At 46.7% G+C, this 18,007-nt stretch overlaps 1 pseudogene; it reads left to right on the top strand.

The window, feature by feature from the left end:
* Nucleotides 1-5,419: 5,419 nt before the first annotated feature.
* LOC135521679 (rho GTPase-activating protein SYDE2-like) overlaps nt 5,420-18,007 on the top strand; it is a 49,398-nt pseudogene continuing 36,810 nt past the window's right edge.

Raw genomic sequence — 18,007 nt, 5'->3', positions numbered from 1 at the left:
CTTTATGGCTGATAGATCATGATGCCTCTCTGGCTGTTAGATCATGGGGCCTCTGGCTGATAGATCATGGAGCCTTTATGGCTGATAGATCATGAAGCCTCTCTGGCTGATAGATCATGAAGCCTCTCTGGCTGATAGATCATGAAGCCTCTCTGGCTGATAGATCATGAAGCCTTTATGGCTGATAGATCATGATGCCTCTCTGGCTGATAGATCATGGAGCCCCTCTGGCTGATAGATCATGGAGCCTCTGGCTGATAGATCATGAAGCCTCTCTGGCTGATAGATCATGGAGCCTCTCTGGCTGATAGATCATGATGCCTCTCTGGCTGTTAGATCATGGGGCCTCTGGCTGATAGATCATGATGCCTTTCCGGCTGATATATTATGGAGCCTCTCTGGCTGATAGATCATGGAGCCTCTCTGGCTGATAGATCATGGAGTCCCTCTTGCTGATAGATCATGGTGCCTCTCTGGCTGATAGATCATGGAGCCTCTCTTGCTGATAGATCATGGAGCCCCTCTGGCTGATAGATCATGGAGCCCCTCTGGCTGATAGATCATGGAGCCCCTCTGGCTGATAGATCATGGAGCCTTTCTGGCTGATAGATCATGGAGCCTCTCTGGCTGATAGATCATGGAGCCCCTCTGGCTGATAGATCATGAAGCCTCTCTGGCTGTTAGATCATGGGGCCTCTGGCTGATATATCATGGTGCCTCTCTGGCTGATAGATCATGGAGCCTCTCTGGCTGTTAGATCATGGAGCCTCTCTGGCTGATAGATCATGGAGCCTCTCTGGCTGACAGATCATGGAGCCTCTCTGACTGATAGATCATGGAGCCCCTCTGGCTGATAGATCATGGAGCCTCTCTGGCTGATAGATCATGGAGCCTCTCTGGCTGATAGATCATGGAGCCTCTCTGACTGATAGATCATGGAGCCCCTCTGGCTGATAGATCATGGAGCCTCTCTGGCTGATAGATCATGGAGCCTCTCTGGCTGATAGATCATGGAGCCTTTCAGGCTGATAGATCATGGAGCCTTTCAGGCTGATAGATCATGGTGCCTCTCTGGCTGATGGCACCTGTGATTAGAAGCATGTGTAATTCTGCCACTGCATCACACACACAGTCTCTGACAGACACACACACAGTCTCTGACAGACACACACACACAGTCTCTGACAGACACTCACACACAGTCTCTGACAGACACACACACAGTCTCTGACAGACACACACACAGTCTCTGACAGACACACACAAAGTCTCTGACAGACACACACACAGTCTCTGACAGACACACACACAGTCTCTGACAAACACACACACAGTCTCTGACAGACACACACACAGTCTCTGACAGACACACACACAGTCTCTGAAAGACACACACACAGTCTCTGACAGACACACACACAGAGGTACAAGGTGGGGGAACGTTGAGAAAGGACGGACAGGTCGACACACAGACTTGAGCGCACACGCACACACACACACACACACACACACACACACACACACACACACACACAAACATACATGCACAGGCACGTACACACACTGAAAAGCCATCCAAAATCAGACATAAACACACATATACAAAAACAAGCTTATCATCTATCCTCTCTTATAATTCAAGGCTTCAAGGGTCCTCCAGGCTTTTCTTACCAAGGAGAGAGTAAAAGAGAGAGAGAGAAAGAGTCCCCTCAGCCAGCTGGTCCTGAGGCTCAATTCACTAATCACTACCAACCCAACAAAGATTCAGGACAGCACTCAGAAAATCTGTCTCAACCAAATTATCACGATGCAAAAATAAATATTTATCACCTACTGGAAAGAAACGTCAATGCTAATTGGTTCTAAACAGACAGCACACGGTGACAGACTATATGACCACTCAGTGAGCACAGCCTGGACATAGAGACATGTCACATCCTGGACATAGAGACATGTCACAGCCTGGACATAGAGACATGTCACATCCTGGACATAGAGACATGTCACAGCCTGTTTATAGAGACATGTCACATCCTGGACATAGAGACATGTCACAGCCTGTTTATAGAGACATGTCACAGCCTGGACATAGAGACATGTCACAGCCTGTCTATAGAGACATGTCACAGCCTGGACATAGAGACATGTCACAGCCTGTCTATAGAGACATGTCACAGCCTGGACATAGAGACATGTCACAGCCTGTCTATAGAGACATGTCACAGCCTGTCTATAGAGACATGTTACAGCCTGTTTATAGAGACATGTCACAGCCTGTTTATAGAGACATGTCACATCCTGTTTATAGAGACATGTCACATCCTGTTTATAGAGACATGTCACAGCCTGTCTATAGAGACATGTCACAGCCTGGACATAGAGACATGTCACAGACTGTTTATAGAGACGTGTCACAGCCTGGACATAGAGACATGTCACAGCCTGGACATAGAGACATGTCACAGCCTGTTTATAGAGACATGTCACAGCCTGTTTATAGAGACATGTCACAGCCTGTTTATAGAGACATGTCACATCCTGTTTATAGAGACATGTCACAGCCTGTTTATAGAGACATGTCACATCCTGTCTATAGAGACATGTCACAGCCTGGACATAGAGACATGTCACAGCCTGGACATAGAGACATGTCACAGCCTGTTTATAGAGACATGTCACAGCCTGGACATAGAGACATGTCACAGCCTGGACATAGAGACATGTCACAGCCTGTCTATAGAGACATGTCACAGCCTGTTTATAGAGACATGTCACAGCCTGGACATAGAGACATGTCACAGCCTGGACATAGAGACATGTCACAGCCTGTTTATAGAGACATGTCACAGCCTGTTTATAGAGACATGTCACAGCCTGTTTATAGAGACATGTCACAGCCTGGACATAGAGACATGTCACATCCTGTCTATAGAGACATCTCACAGCCTGTCTATAGAGACATGTCACAGCCTGTCTATAGAGACATGTCACAGCCTGGACATAGAGACATGTCACAGCCTGGACATAGAGACATGTCACATCCTGTCTATAGAGACATGTCACATCCTGTTTATAGAGACATGTCACAGCCTGTTTATAGAGACATGTCACAGCCTGTCTATAGAGACATGTCACAGCCTGTCTATAGAGACATGTCACAGCCTGGACATAGAGACATGTCACAGCCTGTCTATAGAGACATGTCACAGCCTGTTTATAGAGACATGTCACAGCCTGTTTATAGAGACATGTCACAGCCTGTTTATAGAGACATGTCACAGCCTGGACATAGAGACATGTCACAGCCTGGACATAGAGACATGTCACATCCTGGACATAGAGACATGTCACATCCTGTCTATAGAGACATGTCACAGCCTGTTTATAGAGACATGTCACAGCCTGTTTATAGAGACATGTCACAGCCTGTTTATAGAGACATGTCACAGCCTGGACATAGAGACGTGTCACATCCTGGACATAGAGACATTTCACATCCTGTCTATAGAGACATGTCACAGCCTGTTTATAGAGACATGTCACAGCCTGGACATAGAGACATGTCACAGCCTGTTTATAGAGACATGTCACATCCTGGACATAGAGACATGTCACAGCCTGTTTATAGAGACATGTCACAGCCTGGACATAGAGACATGTCACATCCTGTCTATAGAGACATGTCACAGCCTGTTTATAGAGACATGTCACAGCCTGGACATAGAGACATGTCACAGCCTGTCTATAGAGACATGTCACATCCTGGACATAGAGACATGTCACAGCCTGTTTATAGAGACATGTCACATCCTGGACATAGAGACATGTCACAGCCTGTCTATAGAGACATGTCACATCCTGGACATAGAGACATGTCACAGCCTGTACTTACTATGGGCCTGTGATAGAGACATGTCACAGCCTGTCTATAGAGACATGTCACATCCTGGACATAGAGACATGTCACAGCCTGTCTATAGAGACATGTCACAGCCTGTTTATAGAGACATGTCACAGCCTGGACATAGAGACATGTCACAGCCTGTCTATAGAGACATGTCACAGCCTGTCTATAGAGACATGTCACAGCCTGTACATAGAGACATGTCACAGCCTGGACATAGAGACATGTCACAGCCTGTCTATAGAGACATGTCACAGCCTGTCTATAGAGACATGTCACAGCCTGTCTATAGAGACATGTCACAGCCTGTCTATAGAGACATGTCACAGCCTGTCTATAGAGACATGTCACAGCCTGGACATAGAGACATGTCACATCCTGGACATAGAGACATGTCACAGCCTGTCTATAGAGACATGTCACAGCCTGGACATAGAGACATGTCACAGCCTGGACATAGAGACATGTCACAGCCTGTCTATAGAGACATGTCACAGCCTGTCTATAGAGACATGTCACAGCCTGTCTATAGAGACATGTCACAGCCTGTCTATAGAGACATGTCACAGACTGGACATAGAGACATGTCACAGCCTGGACATAGAGACATGTCACAGCCTGGACATAGAGACATGTCACAGCCTGGACATAGAGACATGTCACAGCCTGTCTATAGAGACATGTCACAGCCTGGACATAGAGACATGTCACAGCCTGGACATAGAGACATGTCACAGCCTGGACATAGAGACATGTCACAGCCTGGACATAGAGACATGTCACAGCCTGGACATAGAGACATGTCACAGCCTGGACATAGAGACATGTCACAGCCTGTCTATAGAGACATGTCACAGCCTGTCTATAGAGACATGTCACAGCCTGTACATAGAGACATGTCACAGCCTGGACATAGAGACATGTCACAGCCTGTCTATAGAGACATGTCACAGCCTGTCTATAGAGACATGTCACAGCCTGTCTATAGAGACATGTCACAGCCTGTCTATAGAGACATGTCACAGCCTGTCTATAGAGACATATCACAGCCTGGACATAGAGACATGTCACATCCTGGACATAGAGACATGTCACAGCCTGTCTATAGAGACATGTCACAGCCTGGACATAGAGACATGTCACAGCCTGGACATAGAGACATGTCACAGCCTGTCTATAGAGACATGTCACAGCCTGTCTATAGAGACATGTCACAGCCTGGACATAGAGACATGTCACAGCCTGGACATAGAGACATGTCACAGCCTGGACATGAACATGTCACAGCCTGTCTATAGAGACATGTCACAGCCTGGACATAGAGACATGTCACAGCCTGGACATGAGACATGTCACAGCCTGTCTATAGAGACATGTCACATCCTGGACATAGAGACATGTCACTGAATGGTCTATAGAGACATGTCACAGCCTGGACATGAGATGTCACAGCCTGGACATAGAGACATGTCACAGCCTGGACATATAGACATGTCACAGCCTGGACATAGAGACATGTCACAGCCTGGACATAGAGGACAGCTGCCCGAAGAGGACAGGCTGGCCATAGAGACCGGTTGTCTCAGGCAAACCTGGCTGCTCAGAGAGGACAGGTTGGCCATAAAGAACAGTCATCGCAGAGAGGACAGGCTGGGCTCATTCTGCCCCCACAAAGAAATAGAGACAGAGCTGTTTTTTCTGTCTAACTGTGACAAATATTCTGACATAACAAATACATTCTTCACAAAAATTATAAATGCAAACCTAAATGATGAATACAAACTTAAATACATACATGGTGAGGGACAGCCAGTGAGAAGTGTAATGTGATTATTCATATTTGCATATTCTTTATTCATATTTGTTGTAATTGCTGAGTACCACTATCATTATTTTGCTTCATTACCAACATTCTAGTATGGTCTTTCACCATCATCACTATATGTTTTTACTTTGACAATGGAAGTGTTTACTTTTCATGTCAATAAAGTATATTCAAATGAATTGAGAGAAACTGAGAGCGAGAAAGAGAGACAGAGACAGAGGGAGAGAGACAGAGAGACAAAGAAAGAGAGAGAGAGTGAGAGAGAGAAAGGCATAGGGTTTTTCTCAATATACGTACTATCGTACTCCACACTCTCATGCTCCAAGTGCATTCTCTGAGGATGTTCTCTTGATTATGTTCTTGTGAGGACGAGAGTGTTGAGAAATGCATAAAACATTAAATTTGAGTAGTACTCGCACTCCCCTATACTGTATTACCTTATGCTGCATCTCCCCATTCACGGACCTTCTTCCAGCCAGGACAACGGCAACAATAGGGACAAAACAAGATATACACAAAGCAAACGTTTTACTTCATAACTATCATCTAGCTATATGTGATTTGTCATATTGTAGCTAAACAGAGAGTATTATAGGCAAAAATGACATTAAACCAATATTATCCAAAGGCGATGTCAATTCTTCGTGGTTAGCTAGCCAGTTAGCTCTGTTGACTTACTATGGGCCTGTGACCTACGCACACTACAGTGGGTATTGTAGGCAGGTAACATAATAGATTTGAATAGGCAACATATCATTCCAAAGTCGGAGGGTATTTTCCCTCCCTTCAGCTCAAATAATGGCCGACATTAATTGCAAGAAAACGTTTTACGTTTGCGTCATATGTCTTTGCATACTTTTCATTGAAGCTTGCGAGAAGTTCCCTCCTTGCTCTGTTTCGCGTGCTCCAATTTACATGCTCGGTGCACGGTAGTATGCAATTTGAGAAACACCCAGAAAGACAGAGACAGAGACCAAGAGAGACAGAGACCAAGAGATACAGAGACCAAGAGAGACAGAGACCAAGAGGAACAGAGACCAAGAGATACAGAGACCAAGAGATACAGAGACCAAGAGATACAGAGACCAAGAGATACAGAGACCAAGAGATACAGAGACCAAGAGAGATAGAGACCAAGAGAGACAGAGACCAAGAGAGACAGAGACCAAGAGATACAGAGACCAAGAGAGACAGAGACCAAGAGAGACAGAGAGACAGAGACAGGGAGAGTGACAGAGAGAGAGAGACAGGGAGAGAAACAAAGAGAGAGACAAAGAGAGAGACAGAGGGAAAGGAACAGAGGGACAGTCTAAGACAGAGACAGAGAGACAGTGAAAGAGAGACAGACAGACAGAGAGACAGAGAAAGAGAGACAGACAGACAGAGAGACAGAGGTAAAGGAACAGAGGGACAGTCTAAGACAGAGACAGAGAGACAGTGAAAGAGAGACAGACAGACAGAGAGACATAGAAAGAGAGACAGACAGAGAGACAGAGACAGAGAGACAGACAGACAGAGAGACAGAGACAGAGAGAGAGTCAGAGAGGTAAAGGAACAGAGAGACAGAGAGACAGAGTGGGTGGTGAGGGACAGAGAGACAGAATGTGTAAAGGAACAGAGAGACAGAGAGACAGAATGTGTTGTGGTGGGGGAGTAAAGGAACAGAGAGACAGAGAGACAGAGAGGTAAAGGAACAGAGAGACAGAGAGACAGAGAGGTAAAGGAACAGAGGGACAGAGAGACAGAGAGGTAAAGGAACAGAGAGACAGAGAGACAGAGAGGTAAAGGAACAGAGAGACAGATAGACAGAGAGGTAAAGGAACAGAGGGACAGAGAGACAGAGAGACAGAGAGGTAAAGGAACAGAGGGACAGAGAGACAGAGAGGTAAAGGAACAGAGAGACAGAGAGACAGAGAGGTAAAGGAACAGAGAGACAGAGAGACAGAGAGACAGAGAGGTAAAGGAACAGAGAGACAGAGAGACAGAGAGGTAAAGGAACAGAGGGACAGAGCACCAGGCAGCCTGAGTAAAAGGACTCATCCTCTGAGATGTGGTGTGGGAGGAGCCAGGCAGGCTGACTGTGTGGTGGTGGGGGAGCCAGACTGACTGAATGTGTGGTGGTGGGGAGCCAGACTGACTGAATGTGTGGTGGTGGGGGAGCCAGACTGACTGAATGTGTGGTGGTGGGGGAGCCAGACTGACTGAATGTGTGGTGGTGGGGGAGCCAGACTGACTGAATGTGTGGTGCTGGGGGAGCCAGACTGACTGAATGTGTGGTGGTGGGGGAGGCAGACTGACTGAATGTGGTGGTGGGGGAGCCAGACTGACTGAATGTGTGGTGGTGGGGGAGCCAGACTGACTGAATGTGTGGTGGTGGGGGAGCCAGACTGACTGAATGTGTGGTGGTGGGGGAGCCAGACTGACTGAATGTGTGGTGGTGGGGGAGCCAGACTGACTGAATGTGTGGTGGTGGGGGAGCCAGACTGACTGAATGTGTTGTGGTGGGGGAGCCAGACTGACTGAATGTGTGGTGGTGGGGGAGCCAGACTGACTGAATGTGTGGTGGTGGGGGAGCCAGACTGACTGAATGTGTGGTGGTGGGGGAGCCAGACTGACTGAATGTGTGGTAGTGGGGGAGCCAGACTGACTGAATGTGTGGTGGTGGGGGAGCCAGACTGACTGAATGTGTGGTGCTGGGGGAGCCAGACTGACTGACTGTGTGGTGGTGGGGGAGCCAGACTGACTGAATGTGTGGTGGTGGGGGAGCCAGACTGACTGAATGTGTGGTGGTGGGGGAGCCAGACTGACTGAATGTGTGGTGGTGGGGGAGCCAGACTGACTGAATGTGTGGTGGTGGGGGAGCCAGGCAGGCTGACTGTGTGGTGGTGGGGGAGCCAGACTGACTGAATGTGTGGTGGTGGGGGAGCCAGACTGACTGAATGTGTGGTGGTGGGGGAGCCAGGCAGGCTGACTGTGTGGTGGTGGGGGAGCCAGACTGACTGAATGTGTGGTGGTGGGGGAGCCAGACTGACTGAATGTGTGGTGGTGGGGGAGCCAGACTGACTGAATGTGTGGTGGTGGGGGAGCCAGACTGACTGAATGTGTGGTGGTGGGGGAGCCAGACTGACTGAATTTGTGGTGGTGGGGGAGCCAGGCGAGCTGAGGCAGGCTCACATCCTGCCAGGTTCAGAGCAAGGACCTAATTAAGGCATGAGTCACTTTGTGGAGACCCACATACACACATGCACAAGGGTAAAGACATACACACACATTGAAGGTTCAGGTTGGGTGAAATCATCAGAGTTTTTTCCGGCAGCAGAGTTTATAAACTCAAAAGGTGACCCCATAATTGGCTCCTTAATTATGATTTGTCTAAGAAAACACTGAAAAGCCAACTCATTCACAGGGCCTGAGTGACAGGGTCACGCTGAAGGAGAGACTTCATTTGGAGAAGTATATCGATGTCCTGATTTTCTCCTAACTACTTAAACAGTTAGCCAAACACAACTCGAAAAACACCCAAGTCATTACCAACTTGTAATTAGACAACTGCTTTAAACACACTGCAGACAGCCTGGAGAAAAGGACCTCATTGTCACAAATGTCAGAGAGTCACTTTGGTTTGAGAGAGGGAAGACCAGCCATAAACACTTACGGAAGGAAACTCAGTGAGACTCATATCTTTAACTCTAATTCGGGTATTCATTACGGTTAAGTACCTAGCTATACCCTTTAGCTCTATTGTATCTTGAATCATGTGATCTGGAGACATACTTCCCCAATAACCAATAATCAATTCACGATAACAGGAGTAGATTAATTTTTAGATCATCGAGTAGCCTATTTGATAGCGTCCTCCTCTTACTCTCCTGTGGGGTAGATGAGGGGGATGATGTACAGTATCACCGTGGTTCACAGAGGGAACTGTAGCTACAGGAAGAGAGAGAGAGAGAGAGAGAGAGAGAGAGAGAGAGATAGAGAGAGGGAAAGAGAGAGATAGACAAAGGGAAAGAGAGAGATGGAGGGAGAGAGAGAGAGATAGCGAGAGGGAAGAGAGATAGACAAAGGGAAAGAGAGAGATAGACAAAGGGAAAGAGAGATGAGGGAGGGAGAGAGAGAGAGAGAGATAGAGAGAGGGAGAGAGATAGACAAAGGGAAAGAGAGAGATGGAGGGAGAGAGAGAGAGAGATAGCGAGAGGGAAGAGAAGACAAAGGGAAAGAGATAGACAAAGGGAAAGAGAGAGATGGAGGGAGAGAGAGAGAGAGATAGCGAGAGGGAAGAGAGAGATAGACAAAGGGAAAGAGAGAGATAGACAAAGGGAAAGAGAGAGATGGAGGGAGAGAGAGAGAGAGAGAGATAGCGAGAGGGAGAGAGAGAGATAGACAAAGGGAAAGAGAGAGATGGAGGGAGAGAGAGAGAGAGATAGCGAGAGGGAAAGAGAGAGATAGACAAAGGGAAAGAGAGAGATGGAGGGAGAGAGAGAGAGAGATAGGGAAGGAAGACAAAGGGAAAGAGAGAGATAGACAAAGGGAAAGAGAGAGATGGAGGGAGAGAGAGAGAGAGATAGCGAGAGGGAGAGAGAGAGATAGACAAAGGGAAAGAGAGAGATGGAGGGAGAGAGAGAGAGAGATAGCGAGAGGGAAAGAGAGAGATAGACAAAGGGAAAGAGAGAGATGGAGGGAGAGAGAGAGAGATAGCGAGAGGGAAAGCGAGAGGGAAAGAGAGAGAGAGTGAGAACGTCAGAGAGAACGACAGACAGAGAGAGAAAGAGAGAGAGAGAAATCCAATTTTGATGAAACTCCCATATCTCTTGGGTGAAATACCACAGTGTGCAATCACAGCAGTAAGATAAGTGACATGTTGCCACAAGAAAAGGGCAACCAGTGAAGAATAAACACCATTGTAAATACAACCCATATTTATGTTAATTTATTTTTCCTTTTGTACCTTAACTATTTGACATTGTTGTAACACTTCCTGATAAACATAATGAGATTTGAAATGTCTTTATTATATTTACTGTTCATTTTTTATTGTTTATTTCACTTTTGTTTATTATCTATTTCACTTTCTTTGGCAATGTAAACATATGTTTCCCATGCCAATAAAGCCCCTTAAGTTGAAATGAAATTGAAATTGAAATGAAAGAGAGAGATGAAATGAAGGATAAATTCTCCTAGCTGGACATAAGGCAGGTGAAGCTGGAGCAGCAGTAGGTTTTCTTAGTTGGGGGGGAAAAGCATATGACATTAGAATCAATGCACACAAACAACAAGTGTGACATTAAAATTGGCAATACACCCACAGACTTCTTTCCTCAGGGCCGTGGAGTGAGACATGGGATGCAGCTTGAACCCCACCCTCTTCAACATATACACTATATATCGACGAATTGGCGAGGGCACTAGAAGAGTCTGCAGTATCCGGTCTTACGATACTGGACTCCGAATGAAAATGTCTACTGTTTGCAGATGATTTTTGTGTTCCCAACAAAGGAGGGCCTTACAGCAGCACCTGTATCTGTCCCCAACCAAGGAGGGCCTACAGCAGCATCTAGATCTGTCCCAAACGAAGGAGGGCCTACAGCAGCACCTGTATCTGTCCCCAACCAAGGAGGGCCTACAGCAGCATCTAGATCCGTCCCAAACGAAGGAGGGCCTACAGCAGCACCTAGATCTCTCCCCAACCAAGGAGGGCCTACAGCAGCACCTAGATCTGTCCCCAACCAAGGAGGGCCTACAGCAGCATCTAGATCTGTCCCAAACAAAGGAGTGCCTACAGCAGCACCTAGATCAGTCCCCAACCAAGGAGGGCCTACAGCAGCATCTATATCTGTCCCCAACCAAGGAGGGCCTCCGGCAGCACCCACATCTGTCCCCAACCAAGGAGGGCCTCCAGCAACACCTAGATCTTCTGCACAGATTCTGTCGGACTTGGGCCTTGACAGTGAATCAAGACAACATAATGGTGTTCCAAAAGAGGTGCAGTATCCAAGACAGCAAATACCAATTATATCTAGACACTGTTGCCTTAGAGCACGCAAAGAACTACACTTACCTCGGCCTAAACATCCACACCACAGGTAACCTCCACAAGGCTGTGAACGATGTGAGACAAGGCAAGAAGGGCCTTCTACGCCATCAAAAATAACATATAACTCAACATCCCAAGTGGAATCTGGCAAAAAAATACTTAAATCAGTCATTGCCCTCTATGGTCATGAGGTCTGGGGTCCACTCACCAACCAAGAATTAACTAAATGGGACCCGCTAATTGTCAAAATCCAGAAAAGAGCTGTTAAATTCTACAACCACCTAAAATGAAGTGATACCCACACATTCCACCACAAAGCTCCTAACCTACAGAGATATGAACCTAGGGAAGAGTCCCCTCAGCCAGCTGGTTCTGGGGCTCTGTTCACAAACACAAACACACCCCACAGAGCCCCAGGACAGAAACACATTTAGACCCAACCAAATTATGAGAAAGCAAAACTGTATGACTATTCGACACTCTGGGAAGAATTAACCAAAAAACAGAGCAAATTGCAATTCTATCTGGCCCTAAACAGAGAGTACACACCGGCAGAATACCTGACCACTGTGACGGACCATAAATTAAGAAAACCCTTGACTATGTACAGACTCAGTAAGCATAGCCTTGTTATTGAGAGAGGCTGCCATAGGCAGATGACAGGCTATGTGCCCACTGCTCACAAAATGAGGTGGCAAGATTTGTGGCCCGTTGCCATGATAAAAGGCCATGATAAGAGCACGAACAATATTGTAAATACAACCAATATTTACTGAATAAGTTTATTTATTCTCCCTTTCATACATACTACTTGCACATTGTTACAACACTGTACATAGCCAATAATATACATTTGACATGTCTATATTCTTTTAAAACTTGTGAGTTTAATGTTTACTAATGTTTCCCTTGTTCATCTCCCTTTTGTTTATTGTCTATTGCATTTGCTTTCACAATGTAAACATGTTTCCCATGCCAATAAATCCCTTTGAGTTGAGAGAGAGTGAGTGAGAGCGAGAGAGAGAGAGAGAGAGCGAGAGCAAGAGAGAGCGAGAGAGAGAGAGAGAGAGTGAGAGCGAGAGAGCGAGAGAGCGAGAGAGCGAGAGAGCGAGAGAGAGAGAGACAGCGAGCATTAGAAGGCTGGTTTTGTTTCTGGCCTGCCTTGCTTCTATATGAGGCTGTGTGAGTGCTCTCTTCTTCCCCAATGTTCCATCTGATAGCACTAAGTGACTGATTTACATTCAATGCCTTGGTGTAGCAGGCCGACCAGCTGTGGGTTAAGCAGATAGCATTCAAGTGAGCTAACCTAATTCCGACCAATCTCGACTAGATTTATCGTTGACGTCTGCGTGTAGGAAATCTGATAGAGTCTGTATCAGTCTCTTGACTCGCTTGGTGAGAGACGAGCATTGTTTATTTTAGGGACTATAAAAGGCAAGTCATGTCTCCCAGCAAGGACATCAATTGCGGATTTGTACACATTACCGCAAATGTCCAGACAGAGCGGCAGGTCCAGGATGTAGGAAGACAATCAAACAGCTGCCATTGGTCCACTGTTCACAATTTAGTCTGCATGTAACCCTAAGATGTTCACAAAAAGTCTGAATTTGAATATAACTCAATGGTTTTTCAGTATTATTATGTCTATAGTCAACGAGGTTAGTGTTCAAAACTAATACTTAATAAGATAATGTTTTAGTTTTTCAATTATTAGCATGCAGTAGTAAATATTTACTAAAGAGAGGATGCTAGAAAATGTGTCAGCATTCAGGTAAGGAAGGAACGAACAGTGGGAGTTAAAACATTATAATAAATATTTTCTACTCAACAGTTTGAGGCTGAAAATAATTTGACCCCAAATTAAAAGGACTTACAATGCATTACATACATTGTTCCCTTACATACATTTATGTCTTTCAACTTAACAAAACAATGGACCACATAAAGAAACTTAAAAGAGAGGCAGACACATTTGATGGAAACTTCCCACTGGGTGAAACATACAGGTCGACCTCTAGTACATCGCCTTCAGGAAGCATTCACACCTCTTGACCTTTGCCACATTTTGTTGTGTTACAGCCTGAATTTAAACTGGATTATATTTTGGAAATATATTTACAAATTACAAATGAAAAGCTGTAATGTCCTCAGTCAATAAGTTGGCATTTATAAATACATAAGTGGCATGGACTCTGTGTGAAATAGTGCTAAGGGTCTCTACAGATCGGTGTCCCACCCTCTGGACGGTTGAGCTAATGTGCGATGTGATTAGCATGACGTTGTAAGTAACAAGAACATTTCCCAGGACATAGACATATCCGATGTTGGCAGAATGCTTCAATTCTTGTTCAACTAAATGCACTGTCCAACTTACAGTGAAAGAATACCATGCTATTGTTTGAGGAGAGTGCAGTTATGAACGTGAAAAGTTATTGAACCAATTAGGCACATTTGGGCAGTCTTGATACAATTTTTTTAACAGTAATTCAATGGTTCATTGTATCAGTCTAAAACATTGCATATACACTGCTCCCATCTAATGGCCAAAATCTAAATTGCACCTGGGCTTGAATACATTATGGCCTTTCTCTTACATTTCAAAGATGTTACAAAAAAAACAAAGAAAGAAACCACAAGAGCAAACACTTTTCCAGGTAAAGGTGTACTGTATGACTCACGGAGCTGGCGGTTGTAGAGAGAGGTGAAGCCTCCATGGACATGCAGACAAACAGGCTGAGCCGTGCTGGCCGTCGTCCAGGACGGGAGCATGGGGCCTGGGCACGAGCCGGTCTGTCACCTCCCCTGATACCTGGCTGATTGATCCAAACTAGATAGCCGTCTCAACCATTCAAACTCAGGTTATTCCTCTTCAAGTCTAATTTCATTTCCCTTTGGACTAATTAAATCTTGGTAACTTAAAGTTGAAATCTCTCTCAAGTCATCGGGACAACAAATATCGAGGTGCAATTTTGGCACATTATTATATAATAATATAATGTATTCCACTGGGCTGAATATCTCAAGACCCAGGTGTAATGAGCACAGCAACACGCTGTGCACTGGAACCTGTGTGAGCAGTTATTCTCTTTCCCTCTGTCTCCCTCTCCTTCTCTTCCATCTTTCCCCCTCTCTCTCCTTCTCCTCCATCTTTCCCTCTGTCTCCCTCTACTTCTCCTCCCTCTTTCCCTCTGTCTCCCTCTCCTCCTTCTCCTCCCTCCCTCTTCCCTCTGTCTCCCTCTCCTTCTCTTCCATCTTTCCCCTCTCCCTCTCCCTCTGTCTTCTCCTCCATCCCTCTTTCCCCCTCTCTCTCCTTCTCCTCCCTCTTTCCCTCTGTCTCCCTCTCCTTCTCCTCCCTCTTTCCCCCTCTCTCTCCTTCTCCTCCCTCTTTCCCCCTCTCTCTCTTCCCCCTTTCCCTCTCTCCTTCTCCCTCTTTCCCTCTGTCTCCCTCTCCTTCTCTTCCATCTTTCCCCCTCTCTCTCCTTCTCCTCCATCTTTCCCTCTGTCTCCCTCTCCTTCTCCTCCCTCTTTCCCTCTGTCTCCCTCTCCTTCTCCTCCCTCTTTCCCCCTCTCTCTCCTTCTCCTCCCTCTTTCCCTCTGTCTCCCTCTCCTTCTCTTCCATCTTTCCCCCTCTCTCTCCTTCTCCCTCTTTCCCCCTCTCTCTCCTTCTCCTCCCTCTTTCCCTCTGTCTCCTCTCCTTCTCCTCCATCTTTCCCCCTCTCTCTCTGTCCTTCTCCTCCCTCTCTTCCCTCTGTCTCCCTCTCCTTCTCCTCCCCCCTCTCCTCTTTCCCCCCATCTCCTCCCTCCTTCTCCTCCCTCCCCCTTTCCCTTCTCCTGTCTCCCTCTCCTTCTCTTCCATCTTTCCCCCTCTCTCTCCTTCTCCTCCCTCTTCCCTCTGTCTCCCCCTCTTTCCCTCCCTTATCTCCTCCTTCTCCTCCGTCTTTCCCTCTGTCTCCCTCTCCTTCTCCCTCCCTCTTCCCTCCATGTCTCCTCCCTCTCCCATTCTCTTCCATCTTTCCCCCTCCCTCTCTCCTTCTCCCCCTCCTCCTTCTCCTCCCTTCCCTCTGTCTCCCTCTCCTTCTCCCTCTTTCCCCCTCTCTCTCCTTCTCCTCCCTCTTTCGCCCTCTCTCTCCTTCTCCCTCTTTCGCCCTCTCTCCTTCTCCTCCATCCTTCCCTCTGTCTCCCTCTCCTTCTCCTCCCTCTTTCCCTCTGTCTCCCTCTCCTTCTCCCATCCCCCCTCTCTTTCCCTCTGTCTCCTCTCTCCTTCTCTTCCATCTTTCCCCCTCTCTTCTCCTTCTCCTCCCTCTTTCCCTCTGTCTCCCTCTCTTTCTCCTCCCTCTTTCCCTCTGTCTCCCTCCTTCCTTCTCTTCCCCTTTCCCCCTCTCTCCTTCTCTTCCATCTTTCCCCCTCTCTCTCTCTCCTTCTCCTCCCTCTTTCCCTCTGTCTCCCTCTCCTTCTCTCTCCATCTCCCTCTGTCTCCCTCTCCTTCTCCTCCCTCTTTCCCTCTGTCTCCCTCTCCTTCTCTTCCATCTTTCCCCCTCTCTCTCCTTCTCCTCCATCTTTCCCTCTGTCTCCCTCTCCTTCTCCTCCATCTTTCCCTCTGTCTCCCTCTCCTTCTCCTCCCTCTTTCCCCCTCTCTCTCCTTCTCCTCCCTCTTTCCCTCTGTCTCCCTCTCCTTCTCTTCCATCTTTCCCCCTCTCTCTCCTTCTCCTCCCTCTTTCCCTCTGTCTCCCTCTCCTTCTCTTCCATCTTTCCCCCTCTCTCTCCTTCTCCTCCCTCTTTCCCTCTGTCTCCCTCTCCTTCTCTTCCATCTTTCCCCCTCTCTCTCCTTCTCCTCCCTCTGTCTCTCTCTCTCCTTCTCCTCCCTCTTTCCCTCTATATCTCTCTCCCTCTCCTCCCTCTTCCCCTCTATATCTCTCTCCTCCTCCCTTTATCTCTCTCTCCTTCTCCTCCCTCTTTTCCCTGTCTTTCTTTTTATCGAGACAAAAGCCGCTGACCATCCTAATCAGTACCACCCTCCTGTTTTCCTTTGCTTTTTTCCCCGAATGCAATTTAAATAGTGGCGCTCACTTCCTTCCATTCATTGGTTGATCCCTTTTGGTTCTCAGTTCTGTCCCACTTGTCTTTAATTTAACTTTTTCACTTTTCCCGAATAGTGGAGTAGAAATGTAAACAATGCTCCCCTATGGGCGGATGCTTCATCACATTGACATGTGCATTTGAATTTGCCTGGGTGGTGCACAGGCGGTGTCATTTATGCGTCAATCGCACATTGATGTAGGATGGAAGCCCTGGCTGCCCAGGCCTAGTCTGGCTGTATGGGGGCGATGGGCAGCGGTGGCTGGATACTCTGGCAGCTCCTACATAATCCACCGAGCTGCATGGCACAACACCCTGGCTATTGTACCACCATCCAGAGAGGCAAGGCAGGCTATCAATACCAGGACAAGTACATATATGTGACCGACTGGCTCTATTCAAATCCTATGTAGAATAATGTTAAAAGTATATATATTTAGAGACTCGGAGCTAGAAAATGATAGATCATGCACTGCAGTTGAAGAACAATGTCTGTTTCAGAAGGCTCTACAATGTCTGATTCAATGAAAATGGTTTTACCTAAATCAGGGATTTCCTCATCGTCTCGTTCATTTTCAGAGTCAGAGAAAGTCAGCATGGCACAATCGTCCTCCAGAAGATGGAGCGCAGTAGCAACACTTTTGCAGTTCTTCAGGATATCTTTCAAAAAAGCCCATCCTTTATCTCAGCCAATAATGGCTAGCGGGAAGGTTCCTGACTTTTTCCGTGGCTAAACCACCTATCCTCATAATTGAACAGTTTTATTCATATTTCAGATGTCACACACTTTTGTTGTTAAGGCACATGAAAGGTCACATGTTTAAGAAGGATTTCCTTCCAAAAAAAACAGATTTAGATTTTTAAAATGTTCACGTTTAAATGCCTAAACCTGTGAAGTTGTAATGTGCGTTTCCTGAAACGAGTCACGTATGTTCTGAATGTACTTTACAGATAGAGGATCAGTGACAATTATTGAGGTGGCAGCCATGTCTGTTTCCTTTGTACACACATCCTTATCCAGCTACATATATGTGCATTGTGCATTCATGCGCGCAAGTGCACACACGCACACACACACACACACACACACACGCACATACACACACACGCACATACACACACACGCACATACACACACATACACACAATCACACACCAGGATCTGAGG

The sequence above is a fragment of the Oncorhynchus masou genome, chromosome 30, assembly GCF_036934945.1.
Source record: "Oncorhynchus masou masou isolate Uvic2021 chromosome 30, UVic_Omas_1.1, whole genome shotgun sequence".
In the NCBI taxonomy this organism is placed as follows: Eukaryota; Metazoa; Chordata; class Actinopteri; order Salmoniformes; family Salmonidae; genus Oncorhynchus; species Oncorhynchus masou.
The sequence above is the reverse complement of the archived record's forward strand: the minus strand, read 5'-3'. Positions and strand labels throughout refer to the sequence as shown.